Below are 14,488 nucleotides of genomic sequence, written 5' to 3'. Positions count from 1 at the left end.
GTATTGTGTGTAGATTGAATAGGAAAACATTTTATTTAATCCATTTTAAATAAGGCTGTAACGTAACAAAATGTGGAAAAAGGGAAGGGGTCTGAATGCACTGTACGTAGTCCATTCCCAGACCTGTTCCCTAAAGGTGCGCTTGGATATGAAAACATGCATGCTTTACTACAGTTTAGTCACAATGTGAATTTGGAGCAGGTTCCCCAAGATAACAGGGATCTCTGTGGAAGCTACAGAAAGACAAGCTATCAATTCTGCTCCCTTGACACCGCACTTCATTTACATTTTAGTAGACAATCTTATCCAGAGCGACTTACAGTTAGTGAGTGCATACATTTTTCATACTTTCCCCCCGTGGGAATTGAACCCACAACCCTGGCGTTGCAAGCGCCATGCTCTACCAACTGAGCTACAGGAGGCCTACACCACCACCTCAAACCATTGATATCTGACACCCCATCTGTCTATAACACACACTCAAATAGCATTTCACAAGGCAAACCACTATGTGTATATTCAGAAACGCTCCATAATAGCTAATGGATATCTGTTACGAGATCCTTTGTTTATTGTTTGTGCACACCCTTCCATTCTCATAACGTTTACATAGAAATGCATGAACATAATTATTTCCCACTGCCAGGGAACCCGCTCTGAATATCAATGCTCTAACTGCAGGGAGATGAAAGAGAGGGACTGTCAAGCGGGGAAGAGGAGGAGGGAGAAGGTGGAGAAAACATGGATTTGCAGTTACGGCGCTCTGCCAGGTGGGGGAGATGTCGAGCCACACACATGGTAGATCAGTAGGGACTGAGAGAGGAGAGCTGCTCTTTGCTCTGCTAAGGTGAGCCATATATCAGAGGCAGAGAAAAAGACAGTGCAGTGTCTCAGTGACACGCCCATGTGTTTGATGTGTTTGATACCATTCCATTGACTCCATTCCAGCCATTATTATGAGCCGTCCTCCCCTCAGCAGCCTCAACTGAGGCCTATGTACTCGACTTAACAGTAAAGAATGCTTGAGTCATGGCATTCATATTAATGAGTTGCCAAGTGCAATTTACATACAGTACCTACACAGCAAATTCTCTAGTGTTAAATCAACACTGAGAGTGTTACATTTAATTCTGGTCTGGTGTCTATATGGGTAAATTAACACACTGCTTAGTGTAAAGCTTTTCAAGTGAATTGTAGAGTTACCACCCATGACTGTATTTGTCAGTGACAGAGACATAGTTGTTGCATTCATCCGTTTTCAATCATGTGGCCTTCACCAAGTGGGATCCTAAGCGAATGGAGTAGGTTCATTAAAAATAAATGTGTTAACACAATACATAAAGCCATATTTTGAGGACCTAGTTTGTCATTATATGCAAACACATTTATGAACTGGTGGCCAGGGAGGCATCCCTTTGTTTGAATGATGGCCCACGTCAACTCTGTCTGACTTCTTTACAATACAATGCAATACAATACAATATACTGTGTCCATTAGTTACAGTGAACAACAAAAATGTATATACACTGCGTGTACAAAACATTAGGAACCCTTCCTAATATTGAGTTGCACCCCCTTTTGCCCTGAGAACAGCCTCAATTTGACGGGGCATGGACTCTACAAGGTGTCGAAAGCGTCGCACAGGGATGCTGGCCCATGTTGACTCCATTGCTTCTCACAGTTGTGTCAAGTTGGCTGGATGTCCTTTGGGTGGTGGACCATTCTTGTTGCACACGGGAAACCCAGTAGCGTTGCAGTTCTTGTCACAAACCGGTGCGCCTGGCATCTACTACCATACCCCGTTCAAAGGCACTTAAATCATTTGTCTTGCCCATTCACCCTCTGAATGGCACACATACACAATCCATGTCTCAATTGCCTCAAGGTTAAAACTCCATCTTACACCTGTCTCCTCCCCTTCACTGATTGAAGTGGATTTAACAAGTGACATCAATAAGGGATAATAGCTTTCACCTGGATTCACCTGGTCAGTCGATGTCATGGAAAGTGTTCATAATGTTTTGTACACTTAGTGTATATAGAACCTTTTTTAGTAAAGGTTCTTTAATCTCCTCCAAAGAACCAAAAGGTTCTATACAGATATTTTCTTTTTTTCTAAGAGTGTATAGACCTTATTTTCATACCAACCAAAACATAGCCTACATAGCCTACAGTGCAAAACTTGAAATAACTTGTGGTTCTCACAGTCATGCGAAATTATACAATGTATCACAATGTATCACGTGTGCACCAGTGCGCTCTGTAATTCTACGATGAACATCAAAATATTTAGGGTCATATGACGGTCTGCTCTGCCATTCCTCCCCTTCACACCAGGGCTGCCAAGGAGATTGCTATAAGACGTAAATGGGAAAATAATGGAGCCGTGAAAAAAAAAATAGCTTCCCACTACCATGAGATATATATATTTCATGTATTACATGAATGGTGACCACAGCCATTCCAAAAATATATTTAAGTCGTGTTTTAATTCGATTTTGTCCACCCTGCTCCATGTATTCAATGTATTCCATTTTAAATCTGGCTCCCAGCGCGGCTTTACCTCCCGGCCATTATGACGCATCTAGCTGCAACCTGCATTTAGAATGACTGCCGTGAAGACTAAGGTACGAGGCAAAAAAAAAAATCATTATTTATAATCATCATCATCTAAATCATCAAAACTGGAACAATCATTTCAGTAACGAGTGAAATAAGTCTAAGTAACAGATTGTATTAGTTTAGAAAAATGTATGTTATTTATATTTGAGTTGCATAAGATCCATTAATCAATCAATGTACATGCAAAAACAGAGATATAGAAACAAACAATGCAAAAAATCTATTTGCAATAGAGCATGCTGGGATATATGATAGATGAGTGTGGTTTTGGTTTAACACTGGGGTTATTTTACACCAATGAGTGTTAATTGAACACCTGAATCAACACTAGAAGTGTTACATTGAAAAATCAACAGTATGTAACACTGTCCAATTTGTTGTGTACTAAGTCGATTCTGTCGCAGCATGCATCTCCAGTAAGTGTTCTTTAAAATGCACACAGTAGCACAGCATGTGTAGTTTGTTAATTGGATATGGAATCCATAATTATTTAGGCTCTTGACGTTCTGGTTGGCTTTTATTGTAATTAGAAGTTTTCTTTGTGGGAAAATAGCTTAACATTAGTGTTTTTTCATTTTTTCAAGGGATTTCAATGCTTTAATTATGTCGCTATTTGTGAATTACATAAGACAGCATAATTTTTATTTGAACATTATAAAACTGTATCAGCTCAGTACGTCTGGGCAGCGACAAGCAAAGATAGACTTGACTCTCATATTGTACATAGTTCCACACCTTTCAATCCATTCTCCAACACTGGAACACACAGTATTGACCAGCGCCATCAATATTTCAGTGAAGGATTACTTGAGTGCTTGACAGAGGGAGCAGAGTGGGTAACCTCTTGCCCTGTTAGGCATTTAAGAAGAGACTAATACGGTCAAGGGTAAATATACAGCATACAATCTGTCATATGGATGTTTTACAATCACTGCATTAGTAAGGATCAAGCTGTATATGTTTATCCTGCATTCACAATGTAAGGAGGAATGGTAATACATGCTAACTGATAAAGATGCACATGAATTTTTATTGAATTTTTATTTAACCTTTATTTAACTAGGCAAGTCAGTTAAGAACAAATTCTTATTTAGAATGACGGCCTACCCCGGCCAAACCCGGACGATGCTGGGCCAATTGTGCGCTGCCCTATGGGACTCCCAATCACGGCCCTATGGGACTCCCAATCATTGTGATACAGCCTGGAATCGAACCAGGGTCTGTAGTGACTCCTCTAGCACTGAGATGCAGTGCCATGAAAAGGTGGTTAAAAGGGAATGATATGGTATGAATACAGAATACAGCGACTTATCACCCACAGTCATTGTTGTTAACAGTGGGATTTCCATTTCAATGAAGATAAGAAAGGAGAGATTGTCAGAACATGAGGTAGAGTGGTGGGTGGAAGATCGAGATGGAGTGACACACTACAGACAAGTTCCTGCCACCATGATGATCAGGAGGTGATAAAAACATGCTGCACACAGCAACAGCTGGTTAGAGGACATCATACCGGTCCAACTGGCTTCCGTTTTCATCAACACAATCTCACAGAAGAGGAAGGGATGGTGTGCGTGCACGTGTGTGAGTGCACAAATAAAAAATGGAGAGAGGGAGTAAGGAGCAGTAAGATAGCGAGAATGTGAGTGAGTGAGAAAGAAAGAGAGAGTGGGATAAAGAGAGACAGACAGAGAGGAGGGAGATCGCTAAAAGAGAGTGAGATGAAATGAGTGGAGCGAAAGCAGACACCTCCACAATCCACTCCACTTCTCAGCACAATATAACATGTCTGAGGGTGTATTAGCCATCCACAGCCCTGCATCCTCCCTCCTCCAAAGAGAAAGGGAGAGATGGAGAGATCGCTCATGCCACCCAATCCCTTCCACCTTCCACCCCTCTAAAAGCATCCCTCAAGCGGCCCACGAAAACAAAGAGAAAGCGCTTTCCCTGGGCTCAGTGCGTGGGTATAATAACCCCTGTGATCAGCAATGTAAATATGAGTAAGTAGGGCAGCTGTATTTGAACAACAAGGGCCTGCAGCATTCTCTCCCCGTCCCCTTGGGACATAGGCTGCTGTCACCGGGGCTTACCGGAGCTACCGGAGTCACTGAGCCTGGCTTAACCAACCAACGCTCTCACTGAATGCCTCTGCCTGCCTGCCTAAATGGCACGCAAAGGACAGGCGGGGGTCATGTCAATACACAACCCTCATGGCACACACACACACACACACACACACACACACACACACACACACACACACACACACACCCCTTCCATTAACCCCTTCCATTACGAGCCAGAGCATGTGACACAAATCAGCTGTGTTATCTGGACATCATCAGTAGGAGTGTCATTTGCACGCTATCTCCTAACGACAGGGAAAGTGACCAAGAGGATCAAGCTCATTGGTCATTATTACAGTAGAGTTTGGCTGGAGAGGGTCATAAAGGTCCCCCATCCATGACTTAATTACCTGACTTACTGGGGAAAGCTGGGGAGAGAGACTGTGTTCTACTGGTACACTGTGGAGTCACACATTGCAGCCTGTTGCCTTTAAAGAGGAGATGAAGAGGGTAATGTTCTTGCTGTGGTGGCAGACCAATTGATTTTTAATGTAACAGGCGTTCTCCAAAGCTCCTATCATTTCTGTGTGGGGTTTTTTGTCCATGGAGATTTGCATTGCGAAGTTATAAAAAAGACCTATTATTGATTTTGACATGGTATTTATCGGTGATGCATTGCAGCTGTGACAGTGTCACCATGCATTTGTTAATCATTATTAAAGGTTTGAGCCACTCTTGCATAGTCATTTCCACACACTATGTGGCTTGAATGGAAGTCCAATTGGACCGAATGTAATGTCCTAGACATTTTATAATCATCACTTTCCATTGTGTGCGACTAACCTGTAATTGCTAAGTGCAAATTGAATGCGAGATATTAATGAATGGAGTGCATACCTATCTTTTTGTTAATGGGAAACATTTGCTTTTGTTGTTTTGTTTCTTGCTCATTGCTGTTGGCAATAAATGTAATTGCCCATTTTGATTTGCATAAGCATCCCTTTCATGGGATTGTGCGTGGCGGAGTAATTTTTGTTCCATTTCATTTTGAGACACTTTCTGTGCGAACATGGTGGCACAGTGGTTGAACTCTCCCAAGGGGCTTGTTAAGTGGGACGGATGTTACATTACTGGAATCTATGTCCTCTGCAAGCTCACCTGAGACTTTTTAAGAAACCTAAGTAAACAATGGTTCTGCTGGAGGTTATAGTGGGTGTACTGTGTACGTGGAACACACTTCTATTAACCATCTCCAATACACTCCAATACATTGGAAAGTGGATAAGCCTGTATCTTTAACCAAATCCTTATATAATCATATACATTTACTATAGTCACAAAATGTTCATTTAAAACAACCATCCACCCACACACATACATACTGTACAATAGGTCTATACGTCTTTAGCATAAACACTAAGACATACATGTACATCCTGCATGGGAACATACAGTATGAGTCAACCTTGAACTTTGAACTCCTTCATACAAACATTAATTTAACATACAAATAAATATTCATGCCCAGGGTTGCAAAGCTACCGGTAATTGACCAAAGTTACTGGAATCTTCTGCAATTCTGATAATTAACAGAAAATCTATGGCATCTATGGTAACTTTGGTAAGTTATAAATGAATGTCCATATTGTTATTGCGTTTCTAGTAGATAGACCATATGGTTCAAGAGAAAATAGCCTAATTAGTTGAAAAGGCATCTAATCAACAATGACACCATTTTCAATTAACTCCGCGAGTCTTCCAACTATTGACATTCTTTCACAACTGCCACCAGTTTTATGCCAAAACATTGAAAACAAATACCTATTGACATAGTAAAATAAATAAAAGTTTGTACAAAAAATATACACTGAGTGTACAAAACATTAGGAACATGACATAGACTGGCCAGGTGAAAGCTTATGGATGTTAAATCCACTTCAATCAGTGTAGATGAAGAGGAGGAGACAGGTTAAAGAAGGATTTTTAAGCCTTGAGACAACTGAGACATGGATTGTATATGTGTGCAATTCAGAGGGTGAATGGGCAAGACAAAATATTTAAGTGCCTTTGAACTGGGTTTTGGTAGTAGGTGCCAGGCACCCCGGTTTGAGTGTGTCAAGAACTGTAACACTGCTGGGTTTTTCACGCTCAACAGTTTCCCGTGTATATCAAGAATGGTCCACCACCCAAAGGACATCCATCCAACTTGACACAACTGTGAAAAGCATTGGAGTCAACGCTTTCGACACCTTGTAGAGTCCATTCCTCAAGGAATTGAGGCTGTTCTGAGGGCAAAGGGGGGTGCAACTCAGTGTGTTTTGTACACTCAGTGTATAAAGGATATTTCATGCTGAAACACTCATATTAAACTCCAATGGTTTTCAAAAAGTTGATGGTTTATATTTAGGATAATGTTTTACAGCTTTGTCATTCTATTTCATTATTTCATTATTTGTACATGTGATAAGGCACACAGACGGCCAGAGATAATTACAGACACCTGTGCTAATCTGAAGTACCCAAAAAGTTTCCAGTAATATACCCTCCCTTTGCAACCCTATGCCCATCACACATCTCTACACCCACAGACACTCACACAACCAGGCAGCATTACAACAATGTTCAGGGAACACAGTGCTCCATTGGGCCTATCGTCTTTGGTTTCCAATGCAGTGATGGGGGAATTCACCTCCACATCACCATAAATTAACACAGCAGCGAGTTTCTGCCCTGCAACACCTAACCAGGCAGAGCCGACAGTACAGGTCATTCTGATGCAGATCTCCCCCTCAGTCGTATCACATACAACGGGAGGTGCTAGGTGGTGGCGGATGGTAGTCAGGCGACAAGTCTGACAGGACACATGAGAGAGTGCCAACTAGATGACAGAAACTTCAACTCAACTTCAAGACAATGGCAAGATGGCTGGCGGAGTGCCTCTGTCACTCTGATTACCCAAGGAGGCAAATGCACGCCACCTCCTCTCTCCTTTCCTCCCTCCATCCCCAGCCTTCACTTCCATCACGGGACACCCTCCACTCCCGAATCAGATTGTCAACTGTTGGCGATGGTTAATAGGATTGTGTTGTTGAGGTGAAGCAGCAACATGTTAATCCACTCCCAGTGCCAAAATAGTTAATGGCATTAGAGCTCATAATTAGCCCATGATCCCTCTGTCATCCGCTTTAACAGCATTGACCTTTCCCTGAGTAAGCTGTAGATACGCCCGCTCCCTCCCTCTACCTCCCTCCCTCCATCTCTCTCCATCTCCCTCCCTCCATCTCCCGCCCCTCTGGCTCGTCTCTCACTGTCCTCTACCCTGACTGTCAAAGCAACATGATGCATTCAGGGGGTGAACTGCAGGGCTATGGCACATACTAATGCAAATACATACAGGCAAGCAGGCACACATGTCTCAATATGCACGCATGCACACACAGACTTGCTACAGCCACACAAAGCTACCATGACAGTGGCTGCGAGCTGCTCTGTCGCTTGTGACACTAAAGTCTGTCAAAGTTTACACATGTTAACTAGGGCTGGGAATTGCTAGGGACCTCACAATATGATATCACGATACTTAGGTGCGGATCCATTATGTATTGCGATTCTCACAATTCTCACGATTCTATATGTATTGAGATTCGATACTGTGATTTTACTGCAATTCGATGTTCCAAACATATTGCTCACCATATGTCTGCCGCAGAGGGACAAGACAGAGCCATGAGAAAACAAGTTTTGATCAGTCATGGAAATAAAAGTGCTGAAAATAAATTGTCTCCCTATTTAAAAAGAAGATGTAGAAACAGCTATGAAGGAAAATTACTGTAGTTTTGGTGCAGGTACAGCCAACTAGCTCCAAAATAATATGCGATATTGTCAAAACGATACGATACAATATATCATCAAAAATAATATCCCGATATGTAACTGTATCGATTTTTCCCCCATCACTAATGTTAACCGCTAAGTGCCTCCCACCCCACCCGTTAGAAACCAAACTCCAGGCTCTCTCAAACTAGTCTCTGCTGAACAACAATCCTTTTCAAAGATGAGGTGTTCAAAGACGTGGGTCAGAAGAACACTCTGCACTCTTCTTAGCTGTGTAGACCTCTGCTGCAGTGACAGGTTTTGCTGTTGTTGTTGTTGTTGTTGTGAAAGTGGTGGTGAGAACTGGAGACCTGATGTGCTCATGGCTCTGCCTCCAGGACAAAGGCAGCCAGGGTAGTAGTCGACACCCGCCTGGCATGAAAGAACACAGTTGCACATCTATCACTACTGGGCTATGATTACTGCTACCAATTACGACACAAATAATGGTGGTAAGATAATAACGCAATGGTAAAAATCAATCCTAAGATCTTGAACTACACAACATTGACCTATAATCATCTCATGCATCTTCATTCTGTAGCAGTGTGAGCATATTCTGTACAGGTTGGCAGCCAGTCTTTGCCAGAACACTCACCAATCATCAGTTATATAAGTGAAGAGGAGGGGGATTGGAATAATACTCTGGGAATGTGGCCATGACAGCTGGGTGAACACCTTGGCTCACTAAAGAAGTGCCATGGTATCTTTATGACCCCAGAATATATCAGGACATTGATTTTGAAGGCACATCCGTCCCAGCAATGATGCCCTTACAGCACTGTGTCTCTACAACTGCAATGGGACTTTGGATCTTCCATAGGAATCTCCCATACTGGCCCACTGGCCCACTGAGTTCCCAAAGATGTCTCCCATCCAAGCACTAGCCAAACTTCACCTTACTTATCTATTGACTTTGGCTGACAGTGAGTTGCTGGGTGTGATGAATGCTACAAGGGTTTAAGTGCTTTTGTTATGGTGTGAGATTTGTCCCATTTTCTGAGTGCACATCTTCTAAATCCGTGGGGTACGGCCCAGCCTGCCGCCTGACAGAAAATAAGGTAAGATGTGAAACGGGTGCAGCTGGAAATATCACCTCTTAAGAGGCAGCAGCGAGAGTCTCCTGTCAGCATTATTTCCATCACGGTGCAGAGGTTTTTGCTCTGCAGTTTTGGCAGTGAACTCACGGACGAGCGCCCCTCAGCCAGGAAGAGGACGGCTGCTATATGTTGACATCCTGTACTACCTTCAAAGGCTACTGCTGCGCTGTGGTTCGTATAAAAAGGGAATGCTAATGTGTGGCTAGCCTTGGAGTCAATCAGAGTGAGAGGCTCAGCCCAAAAAGTCACAGCTGAGACGGAAGCGAGGGAGCTGCCATCTCACACCCCCTCTGTCACCCTCTCTCTCTCCCTCGCTCTGCCTTGGCAGACATTACACCTCCCTATTTCACTCCCCTCCTTCTTAATTAAAAAAAGTCTCAGGTGTTTTCTTGTAGGATCACTTCTTTTCAACTATATGAAACGTCATTTATGCAGAACAACTGGAGAAAGTATGACCAGAACATAGCATCATCTGGTAGTAATACTTTACTGCTTGCTTATGAGATTGAGGTTTAGGCACACAGGAAATTAGAGTGGCCAAGTTTTGTTTCGAGATGTGCAATCTGGAAGGTTTGGGTAGAAGCATGGCTGGTTATGCTGGTCCTGGACCTGCTCCATTGCAGTCTGCTGAGCTCTCTAGTCTTACTGATAATAGACTGAGGTGACTCATGGCCCAGTCAATTTGTGTCTGTCTCCCCACACTGCTCCACGCCAGGGAGTGCATTACATCTCCACCCACACACTCAGCAGAACCAACACTCTAGCTTATGAAAACAAACACTAGACTACACACACACACACACACACACACACACACACACACACACACACCAAAGGAAACTCACCTTTCTTTGATGAGGTGTGTGCTTAGACACAAAGTAAAGCTCAAGAGGCTCTCTTAGATGTAAAAATGTAGGATAGTGGCCAACCTTCGGCAGCCTTCAGACTATACGCGTCATTATTTCCCTAGCCTTTCTATGATATTGTGTGGGGGAGGATAGGATAGCACCATGATTTGGATACCTCTCTGCCGGAATGCCCACTACTGGCCTTCCAAGTGTAAACAAGGACAAACGCCATTCCGACAGAGGCACCTTCTGCTTTGTGCTCCTAAATGACATGGAATCATGCTCCATGCTTACCCGTGGTAGTGGGTTGAAACGCACAAATTACAATGAAACAACATGAATGCTACCCACATAGTGAAGTTACAATCATCGAGAAAAATAAACAAACCTTTCCTCTATTGAGAATACCTTATAGCAGGGGTTGATTCATGTCAAGGTCTCTTTCCTAAGAGAGTTTTGTATAAAGCATTCAGTTACAAATTGTGCTCTAAAATTGAAATAGTATTTTTTGATGGCTTGAAATCGAACAAAGAACGTGAATGCCAGCATGACGTGAATATCAGCCACAAGACTGATTGCCAACATGATGTGAATATCAGCCACAAGACTGAATGCCAATCAGCCACAAGACTGAATGCTAGCATGATGTGAATATCAGCCACAAGACTGAATGCCAGCATGACGTGAATATCAGCCACAATACTGATTGCCAGCATGACGTGAATATCAGCCACAAGACTGAATGCCAGCATGACGTGGATATCAGCCACAAGACTGAATGCCAGCATGACGTGAATGTCAGCCACAAGACTGAATGCCAGCATGACATGAATATCAGCCACAAGACTGAATGCCAACATGACGTGAATATCAGCCACAATACTGATTGCCAGCATGACGTGAATATCAGCCACAAGACTGAATGCCAGCATGACGTGGATATCAGTCACAAGACTGAATGCCAGCATGATGTGAATATCAGCCACAAGACTGAATGCCAACATGACGTGAATATCAGCCACAAGACTGAATGCCAGCATGACGTGAATATCAGCCACAAGACTGAATGCCAGCATGTTGGCGATACAGCATGTACAACTTCAGCCCAGTGGGTTCCATGACTGGTGAATACATTTAAACATCTCTAAGCGGATGAGCAGAAGATTATCAGCCCACTGACATGTTGCCATTATCACTCCATAGCTGTAGCTACATGATCAAATTAGTCTCTTTCTCATATTCTCAATAAACAAAAGTTAACAGCCATTGAACATTTGGCGATATATTGTCATATTAGTATTTTTACAGTAGCAATGCTCTGTGGATTCTCTTTCCAGTGGTTACACTTTGCAGGAAAATTATTCCATAACTTATCGTACATAACAGGTTTACACTGCAGCATGTTATGCAAAGTGAACCAACTTCATCATACGAATGTTCAGTATATCACAGGTTCATTTCCTCACATAATTCCAGCTAGTTAGGCTTCTTCACACATTAATTATGCATTCATGACCACACACAGATTCTCCACACAATTTCCCCATGCAGTCCTCACAGCATGTGTCCGAGGTATACAGTATGTGGCCTTCCTGGCAAATGTTTGGTGAGTGCTTCTCTACCGAGCCCCTGGACAGCACTAGAGAGACTCTCTTCAGCTTTATGCTCCCTTGATTCTAGATCATGGAGATTATAGAAATGCGATAGTGATGGAGACTCTTGAGATTGGCTAATCTTTTCCTCATACACTAGGACCTCATCTGGTATAAGTGAAGTCGATGCCAGAGGGGTTTCTCCCCCGCAGGCAAGGCAACGGCAGGGATCTCCCTAACGCATTATCCGCCAGAAGTGGCCCTCCACATTTGCCGTAGATTCTCAGAGAATTACTTCTATTTATCATCCGCCACCCAGGGAGAAGCTTGGCAGCTATAGAGCGGCTTGCAGGTGGGAAAATTCCCCAGTAATACAGTTGCTACTGTGTGTACAGTACAGTGTGCTAGATCCAGAGGATGTGTGGAAGTGAACATTTCCGCTGGGCGTGTTTCTCGGGATATGACAGCGTGTAGGTAGAGGAACATATGCATGTGGAACAAACAACAGCATGACGTAGAGGCTTTGACCTTGGCGAGGCAGGCTGGCGCTGCTGCAGGAAGCCCACATTGTTGACAGGTGCCACACAGCCAGGTACAACGCCTTGTTTCCCCCCCCCCCCCCCCCCGCACTCACGCACGCGTTCAGAACACATACTGTATGTCCCAATCAGGTATGATATGCTACATGGGCTGCATTCCAACATTAGACTCTGTTTTAACATAATCCTGAGACAACAGTCTGTCTTTGATTGATGGGAAAATAGTGGGAAAATTGAAAAGAGTGGGACCTTAATAGCTCATTTGTTATGCAAAGGCTCATCCCTTAATTTCAACTTGATGTATTGAGAGCATTCTACAACCAGTCACGTAGACTTCAAACATACTGAAGGAGTCACAGCTTGTCTTGATTAATCTGATTAATTTGGCAATCACAGAGATGCAGTGCCTTAAGAAAGTATTCACACCCCTGGACTTTCCACATTTTGTTGTGTACAAAGTAGGATTACAATGGATTGAATTGTCATTTTTTTTCAACAATTTACAAAAAATACTCAAAGTGGTAGAAAATGTTAACATTTGTAAAAGAAAATCTAGACAAATAAAACACTAATATATCTTGATTAGATAAGTATTCAACCCCCTGAGTCAATACATGTTAGAATCACCTTTGGCAGCAATTACAGCTGTGAGAGCTTTCCACACCTGGATTGTGCAACATTTGTCCATTTTTCTTTTCAATATTCTTCAAGCTCTGTCAAATTGGTTGTTGATCATTGCTAGACAACCATTTTCAGGTCTTGCCATAGATTTTCAAGCAGATTTAAGTCAAAACTATAACTCGGCCACTCAGGAACATTCACTGTCTTCCTCCAGTGTAGATTTGGCCTTGTGTTTTAGGTTATTGTCCTGCTGAAAGGTGAATTCATTTCCCAATATCTGGTGGAAAGCAGACTGAACCAGGTTTTCCACAAGATTTTTGCCTGTGCTTAGCTCCATTACGTTTCTTTTTTATCCTGAAAAACTCCCCAGTCCTTAACGATTACAAGCATACCCATAACATGATGCAGCCACCACTATGCTTGAAAATATGGAGAGTGGTACTCAGTAATGTGTTGTGTTGGATTTGCCCCAAACATAACACTTTGCATTCAGGACAAAAAGTGAATGATTTGCCACATGTATTGCAGTATTACTTTAGTGCCTTGTTGCAAACAGGATGCAACTACAATGTTGGTGAGCCATCCTCAGTTTTCTCCTATCACAGCCACTAAACTCTGTAACTGTTTTAAAGTCACCATTGACCTCATGGTGAAATCCCTGAGCGGTTTCCTTCCTCTTCGGCAACTGAGTTAGGAAGGACGCCTGTATCTTTGTAGTGACTGGGTGTATTGATACACCATCCAAAGTGTAATTAATAACTTCACCATGCTCAAAGGGATATTCAATGTCTGCTTTTTTTTTTACCCATCTGCCAATAGGTGCCCTTCTTTGTGAGGAATTGGAAAACCTCCCTGGTCTTTGTGGTTGAATCTGTGTTTGAAATTCACTGCTCGACTGAGGGACCTTACAGATAATTGTATGTGTGGGCTACAGAGATGAGGTAGTCATTCAAAAATCATGTTAAACACTATTATTGCACACAGAGTGAGTCCATGCAACTCATTATGTGACTTGTTAAGCACATTTGTACTCCTGAAGTAATGCCATAACAAATTAATTATTGACTCCAGACATTTCAGCTTTTCATTTTTAATTAATTTGTAAATATTTAGAAACACAATAAATCCACTTTGACATTACGGGGTATTGTGTGTAGGCCAGTGACAAAACATCTCAATGTAAGACTTTTTAAAATCCAGGCTGTAACACAACAGAATGTGGAAAA

The sequence above is a fragment of the Coregonus lavaretus genome (genome assembly GCF_964263955.1).
Source record: "Coregonus lavaretus genome assembly, chromosome: 26".
NCBI lineage: Eukaryota > Metazoa > Chordata > Actinopteri > Salmoniformes > Salmonidae > Coregonus > Coregonus lavaretus.
This window is presented reverse-complemented; position numbering follows the sequence as displayed.